The sequence below is a fragment of the Myotis davidii genome, unplaced genomic scaffold, assembly GCF_000327345.1.
Source record: "Myotis davidii unplaced genomic scaffold, ASM32734v1 scaffold96, whole genome shotgun sequence".
Classification (NCBI taxonomy): domain Eukaryota; kingdom Metazoa; phylum Chordata; class Mammalia; order Chiroptera; family Vespertilionidae; genus Myotis; species Myotis davidii.
Window position 1 is genome coordinate 9,960,280 of NW_006289416.1, and position 15,594 is coordinate 9,975,873.

General features: G+C 39.2%; 1 pseudogene; it reads left to right on the forward strand.

Moving 5' to 3' along the window:
• The first annotated feature begins 5,170 nt into the window (after nt 1–5,170).
• On the forward strand, nt 5,171–6,448 carry LOC102768439 (annotated as a pseudogene).
• Nucleotides 6,449–15,594: the final 9,146 nt, after the last annotated feature.

Sequence of the window (15,594 nt, forward strand, 5' to 3'; positions counted from 1 at the left end):
CATCTTCCTGCTGTGTCCAGCAGTAACTGAATTGCCATTGTGTCTGAGAGAAATGCACATTTTGGGAACAGTTGAGTAGGCATTTACCAGTGGAGAGGCGGACTGTGGGGAAGCAAGTGCTGTGCTATAGGAAGGGTTGGCTGTCATGTTAGAGTGACTGTGTGTGGGCAGCTCCAAGGCACCAGAAAAGATTAAAATCCTGAAGGGTGAACACAGAAAGGAAGATGAAGGGTAGAGGGCTCTGCTGACCAGGGCCAGTCTGGTCCAGTATATCACAGATGGCTCCAGCTGAGTTTATCCTCACAGGATGCTTCACATGGGCAATAGTCCTTAAATTGACTGCAATCAATTGATAAATCAATGATTCACATTCATAGCACTCTCCAACTTTCAATCTCATGAATGTGTAGATAAACATTACATTTCTGCTATGTTCATCCTAAAGCTTAAATGCCAGCCTGAGGAAAACACCAGGAAAGCAAGTCCTCAAATGACAAAGAGAAAAAGGAAACCCTATAGAAGGTGATCCTGAGGTCTTTAGCGAGAAGTGCACTTTATTTTCCGAGAGAATAAAAGGAGCAGTAGTTTCCTAAAGATAGCCAGCCAGTGGCTTTTCCAGTTGAAAGGGAACGAAGTGGCTCTTTTGGTAGTAAAGTCTCCTGAATAAGAGTCTCTGACCACTTCTCTTTCAACTCTACTGCTTTACACATCTTGGTCACGCCTAGTTACATTGTCAGTAAAATCGCCAGGCATTAAAATTTTAAGGCCATGTGTCACTACTGGTGCTTCTTCTTCTTTTTTTTTTAAACATCAAAGCTAACCTTGATCCCTACCTGGATTGGTTCAGTGGATAGAGCATTGGCCTGTAGACCGAAAGGTCCCATGTTCCATTTTGGTCAAGGGCACAGACTTTGGTTGCAGGCTCTTTCCCAGCCTAGGCCCTGGTCAGGGCATGTGTAGGAGGCAACCAATCAATGTGTTTCTCTGATTGATGCTTCTCTCTGTCTTTCCCTCTTCTTCCACTCTCTGAAAAAAAAATAAAAATCAATGCCTTAGCCGGTGGCTCAGTAGATAGAGCGTTGGCCTGCGGACCGAAGGGTCTCAGGTTCAATTATGGTAAAGGCCACATGCCGGGGTTGTGGGCTCAATCCCAGGGACTTGCAGGAGGCAGCCAATCAGTGATTCTCTCTCATCATTGATATTTCTCTCTCTCCCTCTCCCTTCCTCTCTGAAATCAATACAAATATATACTTAACAAAAACCAGTGGAAAAATATCTTCAGGTGAGGATTAACAACTACCATTAAAAAAGCTAACCTTGAAAATGGTCAAGACTCTAACTTCATTCTCTCCCTGGATCTGGAGAAACTATATCTTTGCAAGTCAGTTTCCCTATTATGAGAAGAATGGTGGCTGCATTGCTTTATTGTGGGGAATCGATGATAATAAAGGTTACACACTTAGAACAGTCTTTCCAAATGGTAACCACTGCAGAAGTATTCCTGGAGCATGGGAGATGGTATTTGGCAACAACAAACTCTTAAGGGGAGGGATGTGGGAAGTGCTGCCCCCGTTAATGTCCCATTGCTCCTGCCATTATTTGAGGGCAGGTGTTTGGAAGCTCCTGGGCCCTGCTACAAAGTCAAGTACAGAGTTGATGTCGACTGAACTATATATGAACTCTCTGTCCATGCATAATGTAGTCATATTCCTTTAAATAATTTACCAGTCACTTTATTGTCTCTAAAATAATGTAAAACTGTGTGAAATAATAGAAAACCCATATAGCCCTTCTGTTTTGGAAGTTTAAGATCAGAGATTTAAGAAAGGTTTGCTCTCTTTTTCTCTTATGAGCCGATGCCTCCGCTTCGTGAGCATGATGTTACTTTAAATTCTGTTTTCTTTAGGGAACAAAGGGGCAGAGTATCTCATAAATACAGAGGAGGACCAGCATTATATGTGGGGAATGATATGCTGAATCCTTAGAACGGGGTCTCCCTGGAGGGCAATGAGCCATTATCTTGGTATTAGGTTAAATAATCTGAAATGCTTATCCCTTGAAAGGATGTGGACACAGAAAAAGCTGTGGAGTTAACATAAACAGAACAAAACAGAGCAAAACAGAGCAAAACAGATAACACGTAATGGCCTGGAATAATGAAATCCACATGCCTTATCGTGATCTGAAAATCTCTATATGATTTGGCTCTTGCCTTTCATTCCAAACTCATTTCTAAACTACTTGTACTGGCTCAGTCCATGCAAGACCCAAAGCTTCCTTTTTGTTTGTTTCTTCAGGAACATGTCAATCTCATTTGAACCTCAGAGTTATTTCACTTGTTCATCTCTCTGCTTGGAAAGTTTTTCTCCTGGACCTTCACAGGATTTTTTTTTTTCTTACTTCATTCAAGTCTTCAGTGAGATTCCGACTGAAGCAACCTGGCTCTAAGATGCACGTGTCTTGCTGTCAGATTTATGTGAGCCAATGCAATGTTGTGTGCAATGCCACAAGGGCAGGCCCAGCTTTGCAACTCTAAGAGGTCTTCTCATAGGTGTGACTAGGTATAAGAGTCACCGCCACTATTAAAATTCACTAATACCGGGAGCTTCTATTAAGTATGTTGTTCTCAAAATTTCATAGTATGTCATAACTTACCAATAAGAATTCAGAACTTAATTGATAGGAGATATAATTCATGTTAAATTTTATTTATAAAATTATTGCTCACTTTAATTTGCATTTCAAAATCAGTGCAGGGGCGTTGGTATTTTTATCATGGAACCATGACTAAATACAGTTCCTCTGCTACTTATAATGCACTTTGGCAGATTCGCTTTTCAAATGTATAGGAGCCTATTTAGTAAAATGAGGAATCATTATTTTCAAGAGCACATAGACATCACTAGGCAATGGCTCCCGAACTCCACCTAAATGCAAGATGCTCTTCTGGACACACAAAGAGCTATAGAGAACCTCTCAGCTCGTCATGAACTCACACTTGTGTAAAAGATCAGTCACGCAGACACAAAAACTATATTACTCATGGTGTCTCATTAGAACAAAATATATGCTATACTCTATAAGGGCTATAAAAATGGAAAGGAAAGAAATCCCCTGTGTGACTCAGTGAAGCTGTACAGAATGAAGTGGAATTTGAGCTTGACCTTGAAGAGTCATTGCTGTCTGCTGTCATTCACCACCTGCACTGCACACTATATTAGTTAGCACTTACCTCACCCTGTGTCAGCTGTCTCTCCCATCAGTCTCCAAGTTCTTGAAGGGCATGGGTTTTGCCCTGTATGTCTCTGAATATGTAGTTTGTTTTAACAAGCCTTATCCAAAGTTTTCGCTGTAGGCACTGGGTCAAACATTAGTGTACACAGGTCAAGAGTTCCCCTCCTTGCTCAGACTCTCACTAGGAAGAGAGGCATGTAAACACACAGGACAGAAGGCTGCCCTTAATGGAAACTGTCTACCTGGACCTAGGAACAGAGGAATGATGCAGCAGGAAGAGAACAGCCATTACAGAGTTCAATTCCTTGAGCTGTGACAATTGTTTCACCAGAAAATCACCAATGCAATTAAGACAAGACGTGTAATATTTCCATCACCCCCACCACTCCCAAAGATTCCTTATGTCCCTTTGTAGTCTGCCCCTCCCTCTGGCCCTCCTATAGGCAACAGTTGTTTGCTTTGGATTATTATAGATCAGTTTGAATTTCACATAAATGGACTCATATGGCATATATGATGCATGTACATATTCAATCTTTGTACACTGTTGGTGACTGGCTTTTTTCATGCAGCTTCATGATCTTGAGTTTTATCCATGATGTTACATGTGCTCCTAACCAGCTTGATGCTTGTTGCTCATGATGCATTCTTAAGAATATGTAGAGCCTTATTTAGGACCACAAGAATGCTCTGCTAAAATGTAATATTGCTGGAGAAATTAACATTGAATTTGTAAGTACCACTTCTACTTCAATTGCAAGAAGAGAATAATTATAATCAAAGACATACTGAATTTAAAGGTCAAGGTATTTGCTTATCAGCCTCCTCTAGTCATTGTTCCCCAAATATGTGTGTGGTAGAGCAGCTAGGCCTTTAGGGAAGGGCATGACAGAAAACTGATCTCCAAGCACAAGGCAGCCATTGAGCACTGCTCTGTGCAGCAGTGAGGGGCCCGGCTGGTGGGCAGATGCATGGATTTCAGCTCTAAGTTTGGCTTCACTGTATGTGACCCTCAGTCTGCTAGGTTTCATGTCTACCCATAAAATAAGGGTAATATCACTTCCTTCTCAGGGCTGTTGTGAGAATAAAAAGAACTCAGTGTGACTATTATTATGTGAAATAATCACTATTTTAATCTGGAAACCATTGAGGAACTGGTCTAGATGAATCACATGCTTTAGCCCAGCATTTGGGTTCAGACAACTTAAGTTTACATTCTAAGCCAATTGCATAGCTGTGAGATTTTAAGGAATTATTTTCAAATTTTATGATTTCTTTCTACAAATGAGTTCGTAGGTGTTTTGTAAACAAGAACTGAAATATGCATATAAAGTGCTTAATGCAGAACTTCCCACGTGCTACCGGCTGAGGGTAGGGGGAACTGTTCTTGTCATTCACACATGGTCATGACAACCCATGTAACAGTGCTCCTGACAATGTCCCTTAAAGGGCAGAATTATGTATAGCTTAAACCAAACACACTAAAATCTTAGGTTATTTTTCTGATCTCGAGAAATAAAAGAAAAACACATAAGAACCCTAGTGACTATTTTTAACTTTATAATCTAAGATTTAGCTCTCATCAGGCTAAAAAAATCAGAGAGAGGGGGGTGTAAAATCATAGAGCTCAGTGCCATGGTGAATGCTGTGACAGTGAAAGATATTAGTTTGTGAAAGAAGCTCCAGCTAAGTCAGAGATCTACATTCTGTTGGGGAAAATTACATAGAGTCAGATTAATATATCTGTTGATACTATATTTAACTTCCTACTGAGTAAAAGTTTAATTTTATTTTACCTATAATTATAAGCTTCATGTAATTGTGTAGAAATTATAGTTTTTAATCTGTAGGAAGAAAATGAAGGTGGGCGCGTGGGGCTGGGCTCCTGGACGGTGTCCAGCTGAGCCCAGTCTGGCCGGTGCCACCTGTCTCCGCCATGTCCCCCGAGAAGTAGGCTCAGGCTTATGGGGGTGGGGGGGAGGCAGGCAGAAAGCAGAGCAGAATAAGAAGGAGACGATTATCGAGGACAAAACTTTTGGTCTAAAGAACAAGAAAGGAGCAAAGCAGCAGAAGTTTATCAAGGCTGTCTGTCACTCATCAAGTTAGGTTTGGTCAGCGGAATCCACGCCAGGTAGCACAGAGTGAAGCTGAAAAGAAATTAAAGAAAGATGACAAGAAGGAAGAATTGCAAGAGCTAAATGAGCTGTTCAATCCTGTAGTTGCTGCTCAAAAAATAAGTAAAGGTGCCAACCTCAAGTCTGTGGTGTGCGCCTTCTTCAAGCAAGGGCAGTGCACCAAGGGGGACAAGTGCAAGTTCTCCCATGACCTCACCCTGGAGAGGAAGGGCGAGAAGCCAAGTGTTTACATTGATGCAAGAGATGAAGAACTTGAAAAAGATACTATGGGAAACTGGGATGAGAAGAAACTGAAAGAAGTAATGAACAAGAAGCACGGTGAGGCGGAAAAGAAAAAGCCAAAAAACGCAGATAGTGTGCAGGCATTTCCTTGAAGCTATTGAAAACAACAAATACGGCTGTTTTGGGGTATGCCCGGGAGGGGGCGGTATTTGTATGTATTCTCATGCACTTCTTCCTGGATTTGTATTGAAAAAAGATAAAAAGAAAGAAGAGAAAGAAGATGAAATTTCATCAGAAGATCTCATTGAAAGAGAGCGCTCGGCCCTTGGTCCAAAGGTTACCAAAATCACTCTAGAGAATCTTTCCTCGCCTGGTAGAAAAGGAAAAGACAAGAAAAGATCGATAAATTGGAGCAAGATACGGAGAGAAGGAAAGCAGACTTCAAGGCGGGGAAAGCATTGGTGGTGATCAGTGTTCGTCAGGTGTTTGAATTCCGTCCTGAATTGGTGGACAATGACGATGAGGAAGCAGACCATACCCGCTACACCCAGGAGCGGGCGGTGAGAGGCTGATGACCCAGTGAGCATAAATGACATAGATTTAAACCTGTACATCCCAAGAGATGTGGACGCGACAGGCATCACTGTGGCCAGTCTTGAACGATTCAGCACATACACTGCAGAAAAAGGTGAAAACAAATCGAGCGAAGAAGCTTCGGGAGGCTGGGCTGAGAACGATGAGAGGAGGGACTGGGAAGAGGGCCACGGCGGGGACGCTCCCATGGACCAGAACCTCTTCACCGGGGAGGTCTGGATGGACTGGGAGAGGAGCTGAACACACTTGACTTAGAGGAATGACACCAAGTCCGTGGAAACATTCAGCCCGCTCAGCATGAATTGAAATGGACTGCATTGATTTCTTCCACCAGGACGTCAATTCCCATGCTGCTTTTGGAGGGCTCGCTGTCCAAGAAGGACTCTTCTCCCGCCGTCTTGTCCTCCGACTTTGGCTCCGTCTCATAGAAAATGCAGGTAGTAAATGAAAGACCTCATTGCCGAGACCTCGTCGTAACTGCCCACTCCGTGCGAGGAGTCCTGCTTCCCCAGCTTCCGGTGCCACTGGGCAGGTGTCACTGCAAGGACATCCATTTACAGTGAAGGACCCTTTATGTAATGCCGTTTTAACGGGTGGTTTTATTTCTTTTGTATTTATATGTTTTAAGACTGCCTAAAACTTGAGCGCTGTACCTCCAAAAGGCAACTGCAATGCAGATTCAGTGTTGTCTGGTTTTGGAGAAGTAGATGGGCCTTTAAAACGAAACTTCTTTAATCTGACGGATCAACTGCAATGCCCTGTGGTGAACTGTTTTCATCGTATCCCTCTTCTTTTTTGCCAATAAAGTTGTAAATAAAGACCATCATACATTAAAATTCAAAAAAATGAAGGTGAAGAATACATAAGATGCTTGCTTAGCAACTGTGTTTCAAGAAAAATGAAAAGCGACATTTACATTGTATATGACATATGAATGATGAAAGATATACAAATCTCAGTTTGTGGAAGAAAATGCTTCTTATTCCTTTTGGATAGGATATCCCACACATTTTCTAAGAAATACCATTTCTTTGAAAATGTAATATTTGTATCATATTTTCCCCAGCTTAGTTCACCTCAAAAAGCCTAAAAATATAAAATTTCAATCCAGTAAAGAATATGTTTATTTTTTATCTTATAGTTCTTATGAAAAATTTATCTGTTTTCATAAATTTAAAAAGCAATTATTATCATATAATAACATATCTTATCCTTCAAGAAAGAAAACTCATTGAACAACTGGAATTTCTTCATTTGATAAAATTAATATTTCACTGTCTTTATTTTGATTAATAATCAGCAATGATTACAATCACCTTAAACTTCAGTATAGCTCAGTGAAAGGGAAATAAAAATGGTTTATTTCTCCTAAGAACTAGGTTTAAATATTGCTTTTATTAAAGTGAAATAGCAACATCCTTTAAAATCATATGCATTTGTGAACATCAGTGTACATATTTGTAAAGTGTAGGAATTGACCTTGTTGTTCTGTGAAATATCTTACAATAATTAGTCTAATAGGAAATAGAAATAAATATTAGCCACTTATTATAAGGCCAGTAATTCAAGCTTCCTCTTCTTCATATTCATTTATTTGGTCAAATAGCATTTAAGCAATCATTCACATGTACCAAGCAATCTTATATATTAAAGGGACCTCTCTTTTAATAAGGAAAATAATTTATAACGAAAATATATTTAAATAATTAAAGTAATTATCTATACGAAATCCGCTTAGTAAAATTCAGTTTTCTAAATTCTTTTTGTCGTGATATGCTATAATTTCAATAAAAATCTAACTGTTCTCATTAATTTGATTTCCTAGAAAAATTTATTTTTCTCATATTTTATTGCATAATATCTAATTTGCATCATATAATGGTCTATAAAAGGTTGTCACACCAACATATATGATTCAGGAAGCCATCATTTTTTTCTAAGAAGCTCATAAATAATATGCAAGTTATGTTACAGTGATGGCTATATTCAACTCATCATGACACCAAAAAGAACATAGTGAGGAAACTGCTAAGAAGAAATTAACTGAGGCCAAGATGAGATGCTTTAAGTGGATCACATATTATTTAAATACATGTGAGATCCTTTATTTTGAAGGTCTCCTACCTGTAGGTAGACCTGAGGCATGTGTTCTTAGGACAGAGTTCTTACAAAAGAGGACATTTTTCAATCATGCCATTCCAAAACTCATCAATGTGCTGGCTTGGGGACTACTGGCTGGGGAAGACAAATAAGAGATTGCTTCCCAAGGAAAATTATCTTTAAGACAGAATATTGATGAAGGGTAACAGAGGTAAAAGTGGCTGAACCCAGGTGAAGTTGTATGAGAAGTTTCATAATAGCATTAATCATAATAATAGCTCACACTTATGTACCACCTGTAATATATACTAGGCATTTTGTAAGTTCTTTCCTTAAATGAACTCTTATAGTATTCGTATATAAAACCTTATGAAATCGGTACTATTATTATTTCCATAATGTAGGTAAGGAAGCTAACGCACAGAGATGTTAATTAACTTGCCCCAAATCACACAGCTAGCAATTGGTGGAGCCAGGTAATCTGTCCCCTGAGTTTTACTATGGCCATTGTCCCAAGAAGGAAACTTCTCTGGAGTGCCAGGAGAAAAAAGTTTAATTTAGATATGTACATTTCTCCTATCTCATTAAAAGGTGTATTTCAAATATAATTTTGTTTTATGGTATTTATCAAATACTTCATATATTTATATTATTTTGATTATCCGTGTACCATTAATAATTATATTAATGTGCCAATTGGGAAGAAAAAACAGCAATATAGGATTACACCATTTTAAATTTTATCATATAATATATATTATCTACTTATATACATAAATATTTACACTTGTGGACAAGTACTAAGGATGTTCAGTTAAACGCTTTCAAAAATAAAAGCAGCCCTAGCCAGGCTCAGTGGATAGAATGTCTGTCTATGGTCTGAAGGGTCCTGGTTTCAATTCTAATCAAGGGCACGTGCCTGGATTGCGGGCTCAATCCCCAGTAGGGGATGTGCAGGAGGCAGCCAATCAATGATTCTCTCTCATCAATGATGTTTCTATCTCTCTCTCCCTCTCCCTTCCTCTCTGAAATCAATAAAAAATATATTTTAAAAATTTTTTAAAATTAAAAGCATATTGTAAGAGGATGTGATACTTTGGGAAGATCAAATGCAATTAGGAATTCGAAGACCAAAGCACAATGATGTAAAATTTATGACTGTTAAAGAAGAGCTTTTTTTGTACATTTTAAATCAGCTCTGGCAGATAATGAATGACATTGATGTTTGTAATCTATGGCATATATTTAAGTGAGTTCAATAGTTTTAGTGCATAATATCAGTATTTACAATATTGCAAATTACATTCTTGTACTTTAACTTATGATGAAAAGCCTAATGTGTCCATTTAAATGTGAAAAGAAATATATACTTTTCCAAAGAAATTAGGAAATATATTTAGAAATAACTATTCTAGAGAATGGAGAAGTTAGGAGCTTTCTCCGCCACTTAGGAACCTGTGCCAAACCTCAGGCAAATGCCAAACACTTAGTGAAAGGGGCCTGTTTTCCCTCTAAAACCTGGAAATTATATTCTTCCTACCTCCTTCCCACCATACCAAAGAAAAGGAGATTGCCTCCAGTTTGGCCCCATCCAATACAAGGTCACAAATAACACCCAGAGGGCTTTAGGAAAAATAAAATTTTTGTCAGTTATTACTTACGTTGTTAAGCTACAAGGTATCATGAATTAACTCATAATGAGTAAGTCACAACATGTGGATGTCTGTATCTTTGCAGGACACACCAGATGCCTTGCAGATTCTTAGGAACGATGCATGTCTGCTGATGAGACATTTCAGCAAATAATGTTTTAGACAAAAAAGACTCAAGAGACTTGTTCTTTTCATTTTCACTTAAGTTCAACAGTTGTAAGTCACTCATAAAAAGTGTTTGGCACTGTGTCTTCTGAGATAGTTAAGAGCTTTATAATCCCTGTGGCCTGGCAAGCTGCCAGAGCAGTATTTCAAAGTCAGATTAAAACAGGTTGTGTGGAAAGAGCTAATCAAGAGTGACTCCATATGCTAATCATTTGAAACCATTTGCTGATGAGTTAAGTGCACTCTACAAGCTACTGTCCATGTCACAGAGCTGTTTAGTTCCCTTTGTAACACAATTCTAGAAAAAAATAATTGTTGCTTTCTGGCCTTTATCTCTGAGTCAACCCCACCTTGTGGCAGATAGAGGAGCAAATCTCCAGAAAATGAAAATGGTCCCCAAGCCCACTGCCCGTTTTTCTTTTTCACACATACTAGGTAACCCTAGGTAAAAATAAAAACAAAGATGAAAATTTCCAAGTTCACATTTAAAACTTTTTTTTACAGTGTGATTTTATTTTTTAAAAATAAATCTTTATTGTTGAAAGTATTACATATGTCCTCCTTTTCCCCCCATTAGCCCCCTCCAGCCTACCCCCGCCCCTCAACCCAGGTCTTCAGCACCCTATTATCTGTGACCATGGGTTATGCATATATGCATACAAGGTCTTTGGCTGATTACCTCTCACCCACCCACCCTCTCTGCCTTCCCTCCAAAATTCCGTATTCTGTTCCATGCTTCCATTCGAAAAGCAAATGTAAGACTCTGGGCCAATATGAAGCCAAAGGGCGCTCTCAAACTGAGGTCCCCACACCAGCGGCATCAGCCTCACATAAAATACATGAATTCTTGGGCCCCAACCCAAACTTACTGAATCAGAATCTGGGGTGTAACAAGCCATCCGCCCCCCACCCCACAGCGATTGCCATACACGTTAAATTTTGGGAACCACTGGCCTGGAGGCATGTTCATGTTCTTGGGAATGATAGATCCTGAATTCTGACACTCACTGTGTATATGATATCTGCTCATTTGCTTATCTTCTCTCAGTTTTAGTTTGTCATTGATGAATCCATGAGTTAAAGACAGTGTTGGCTGAGAGGATGTCCTTGTATAGAAAGTGGGAGTAAAACACCTCTCGGAATGAACAGATTGCTTCTAAATCAGCGAAACTGGAAGTACCATGGAATGGGATGATGAGAAAAAATATTTCAAGCCTTAGGACAGAAGACACTCTGTTAGCCAAGCCTGCTGTGTGAGCACCCACATGTTCTGAGACAGACAGCTACTCTTGTGGCTGCTTTTCACAGAATGCCACCAACCCACCTCTCAACCTGAAGGGGTGATATGTTTCCTAAAATTGATTGTGATGAGTCTTTCCCAACCTGTCAGGTGCATCCTCTGAAAATAGCTGGAGTGACATGTTCAAGACCCCAGGAGAAGGAGTGTCTATCCAATTTAGGGGCAGGAGAAGGGTCATTCAATTTCATTGTTGTCTTCATCTGATGGGGAGTATGACTTCTGTGTGTGTCTCAGTGAGAAAGGGTTGCTGAGTTCATTTGGACTGGACTGCTCTTCTCAGATGATGGGTGTGTACAGTGTTGTGAGTGTTTAGCATTCACAACTCTTCATATCCAATAATTGTAAAGAGCACTAATTCAGTGAAATTAGTGATCATTTATGATCTGTGAGTTAGTTTGGGAGCTTAACAGATATTTGTACTGTCAATTTTAAGTAAAAGCATATCCCATGTTTGGAACAAACAGATGATCTTTTCAGAGACAAGACATTCAGGAGTAGCGGTCTCTCTTATCCTGATGGGAGCTCGTCCCTCATCAGCCTGACATCCTTCAGGAATCTGAACAGTGTCTCATTGGAACAGCTTCCCTGCTAACTCTGGCTAATGTTTAACTTGCCTTCCCTTTCTATTCCTGTCTTCTTCATTTTCTTTATAGTACTGATCAATAGCTGACCTTGTAAACATGTGCAGTTCGACATCTAACCTCCCCAGGGCAAGGATCCTTCCTGTTTGCTCACTGCTATAACCCCAGCACTGAGAAGCATGCCTGAATGTGGCAGTTACTCAATATTTGTTGAATGCATAACTTCTTCTCTTTGTTGTTTTCATCAGTATATAACCACCAATACATATTTTCAATGTATAATTTTCATTAAAAACTAAAAGTCATGCTGCTTAAATTTTATTTTGAACAGCATTAATTCAAAAAAGTTCCCACTATCGGAAAGTTATTCTTCTCAGAGGTAGAAGGATGAGTCCCTTGTTAATTAGAATCCAACCCTGTCGTGTAGCCGATTTTTCTTCTTACTTGGGGCACTGTGAAATGGAACCTAAAGCATAGAGCTTTGTTTCTATAGCATCCTTTTCTTTTAATATTCAACATTTTATTTATCTATTAGAGGCCCAGTGCACAGAATTCGTGCACAGATAGGGTCCCTAGGCCTGGCCAGCAATCAGGGCCAATTAGGGTCTTCCAGCTGCCAGCAGGGGCCTCCATTCACTCTGCGCTCCCCCTGGTGGTCAGCACATGTCATAGTGAGTGATCTAACTCCCCGTCTCCCAGTCAAACTCCAGAGGGGACACTTTACATATTAGCCTTTTATATATATAGATTTATTTTTATTTTTCAATTACAGTTGTCACTCATTATTTTATATTTTGCTTTTGGTGTAAAATTTTAAAACAGAAAATAAAAGTACATGACACCACATGAAAATATAGGGCGAGGCAATTGTTTAGCTTTTCACAGTAAATCTCCATTTGGGATTTTTTTTAAATGTCAGCAATCCACAGATCTTGTGGAGGAGAAAAATGACTAGGAGAGAGCGCACAGAAAAGTGTGAGACATCAATATGCTTTTACAGCCTTTGTGACAGGACAGTCAGGAACCCCTACACCAGGAAAGGAAGAACAGGAGAGTGTGGTGGGCAACGCCCAGGAATGAGAAGCCTCCAACAAGGCCTGTGAGGGAACCTGTCTTACAGAGTCACTGGGGTAAACAGGAATCATTGCCTAATTCAAAAACTTATTCATGATATTTTCCGAAAAAAATAACCAAAGCCTGTCATTGAGTTAAATAATTTTAGAAAGATAAAAAATATCTAAAGAATTAGATTTGTGGCTCCGCAGGTTAAGTAAAAGTTACAACTACAGTGGGGCCTTGACTTATGAGTTTAATTCATTCTCTGACGGAGCTCGTAACTCAAATTACTTGTATGTCAAATCAATTGTGAACGAGTGAGACACGTGATGCTGGGCTGATGTTGTGGCGTTCACTGTGATGTTTGCTGCGCCAACTAGTGGTGGGGCATCTGAAGCTGGCTCATAACCCAAATTTTAGCTCACAACTCAAAGCAAAAATCGGCCGAGACGGCTCATATCTCGAAAAACTCGTTAGTTGGGACACTCGTAAGTCAAGGCCCCACTGTATTTTAAAGGAAAGAATTAGAAGAAAATAAAGGCATGAACTTCCTGAGTTTAGGTCAAGAAAGGACCAAAAGAAACCTAATTCTCATTTCTTCTTCACATAGGTAATGTAGTATGTGGCACTTAAGTTTTCTTATTCCTGGTTTTTATTATCTTTCAAAAATGTCATTAGTGTCCATATCTTCAAAATGATCAAAATTGGGGTGGGTAAGGGGTAAGTGGATTTCTCTGGGGCCATTGTTCCCAGATCCTTGTATCACCAGGAATCCTACTGTGGAATTTGGAGGACAGGCCAGGCCATCACAGCCAGGGGAGGGGAGGGGCCTCCTGAAATGGAAAGCCAGCCCACTACCTGAGACAGTAGTTTCATAGGCAAGACTATATATATCTATATATTATAATTTATTATCTAAGTGTCTTAATTAGGGAGCTCATCCACTTTGGTTGGACAAAATCTCATGTTTGGTTATGATGTGACTATATTCCCTATATTGTTCCCTTACATAGGAAACCAATCTAGTTCCCACATGTGACTTCTGACCTTCAGGAATGATTCCTTATGTGCATTTTCTTACGGAAACTTTTGTACATCCTATTCATTGATGAGTTCCACAATTAAATTTAAACAGTATTTTGATTGGCAGATGCCTCTAATGTAGCAAGCTTCATTATCAATATTATTTATTCTCAGTTTCATCTGGTTTGAGAATCCTTATTTGACAGAAAAGTATAATATGAATGTGATATCACATCCTTTCATTCCTAAGCAAATGGCAATCACACTTCATTGATGGTGCTGAATAAAGTACATTCATACAACATACTTTCCCCAAACTTGTGAAGGTCCTTTAGGCAAGTTATCAGGAGTGAGTGAGCCACTCAATTATAAAGCCAACTTCTGGGGAAAATCAGTACAAATAAACATGTAAACACCTGTCAATCTTAATTTATTTCCATTTACATTTTTGAACTTTGTATGAAAGTAGGGAAATCAATTTTTTTTTTCAAAATAGTTTTTAAATTAAAACTAGTGTTGCATATGTATTACAGGTAGATAATTTATAATGAATTCACACTTGAATTGAGTCTCAGGAAACAATAATTTTAGGCCTTTGTTAGTAAAACAGAAATTCAAAGAAACTTTTAGATATTTTGGAAATTTTTACCAAAAGTGAGAATAAAACAAGTAAGACATCAATTTGCTTTTAATAAAACTAGTATGAGATTTCCTAATGTTTTCTTTTGTCTTTATTTTTATTGTTGACACTATTGCAGATGTTCCTGTCTCCCCTCTACCCAGCTCTGGCCCCTCTTCCCTCTGTCCATCACCACACTGTTCTCTATGTCCGTGGGTTATGCATATATGTTCTTTGGCTAAATACTCGAGAAACATAAGCAAAGGAGGAAAAGATCTGAAACCGTCATCACGTCTCCAGGATCTTTTTCACCATCTTGACATCCTTGGGTCTAGAAGGATTTGAGAGGTCCCTCAGCAAGTTGCACAGTTCATGTTACCTTCATGGAAGAGAGTGATTTAGTCATGAAAACATTTTCTACTGTGTCACATAACTGCTGTGAGCTTATGTAACATTTTCAAAGGAACCTCATCAACCCTCAGACTGCGGCTTTTTTATTGGAAGAAATCCTATACAACCAGACATCTCCTGCTTAAAGCACATCATCTATGAGAACCCTTGCTAACAAAACCTGGTCTCTTCTTCCAAGAATATCTGGTAATGGGATGTTTACCAGAAAGTAGCTTACAGGCCTTCTCTCCTTCCTGCAGGTCTTCTATTGGTAGGAAGAGAATATATCAGAATTTCTTCTTGATCTTCTCTATTCCTGTGGTTCCTGTTTCAATGTACTCAATTGTCTAAAAAATATTCTCCACCATATTCTTTAACTCATGTTTCAGATGTGACATTTGGCTTTCATGTCTCTTTATTTTACCCAACTCACAAGAAGTCCCCTAGGTTTTGCTGTCTTCTATGAGAATAACATTTTTTTGAAGTCCAGATGGCTTATCTTACAGAATCCCCTACTTTCTGG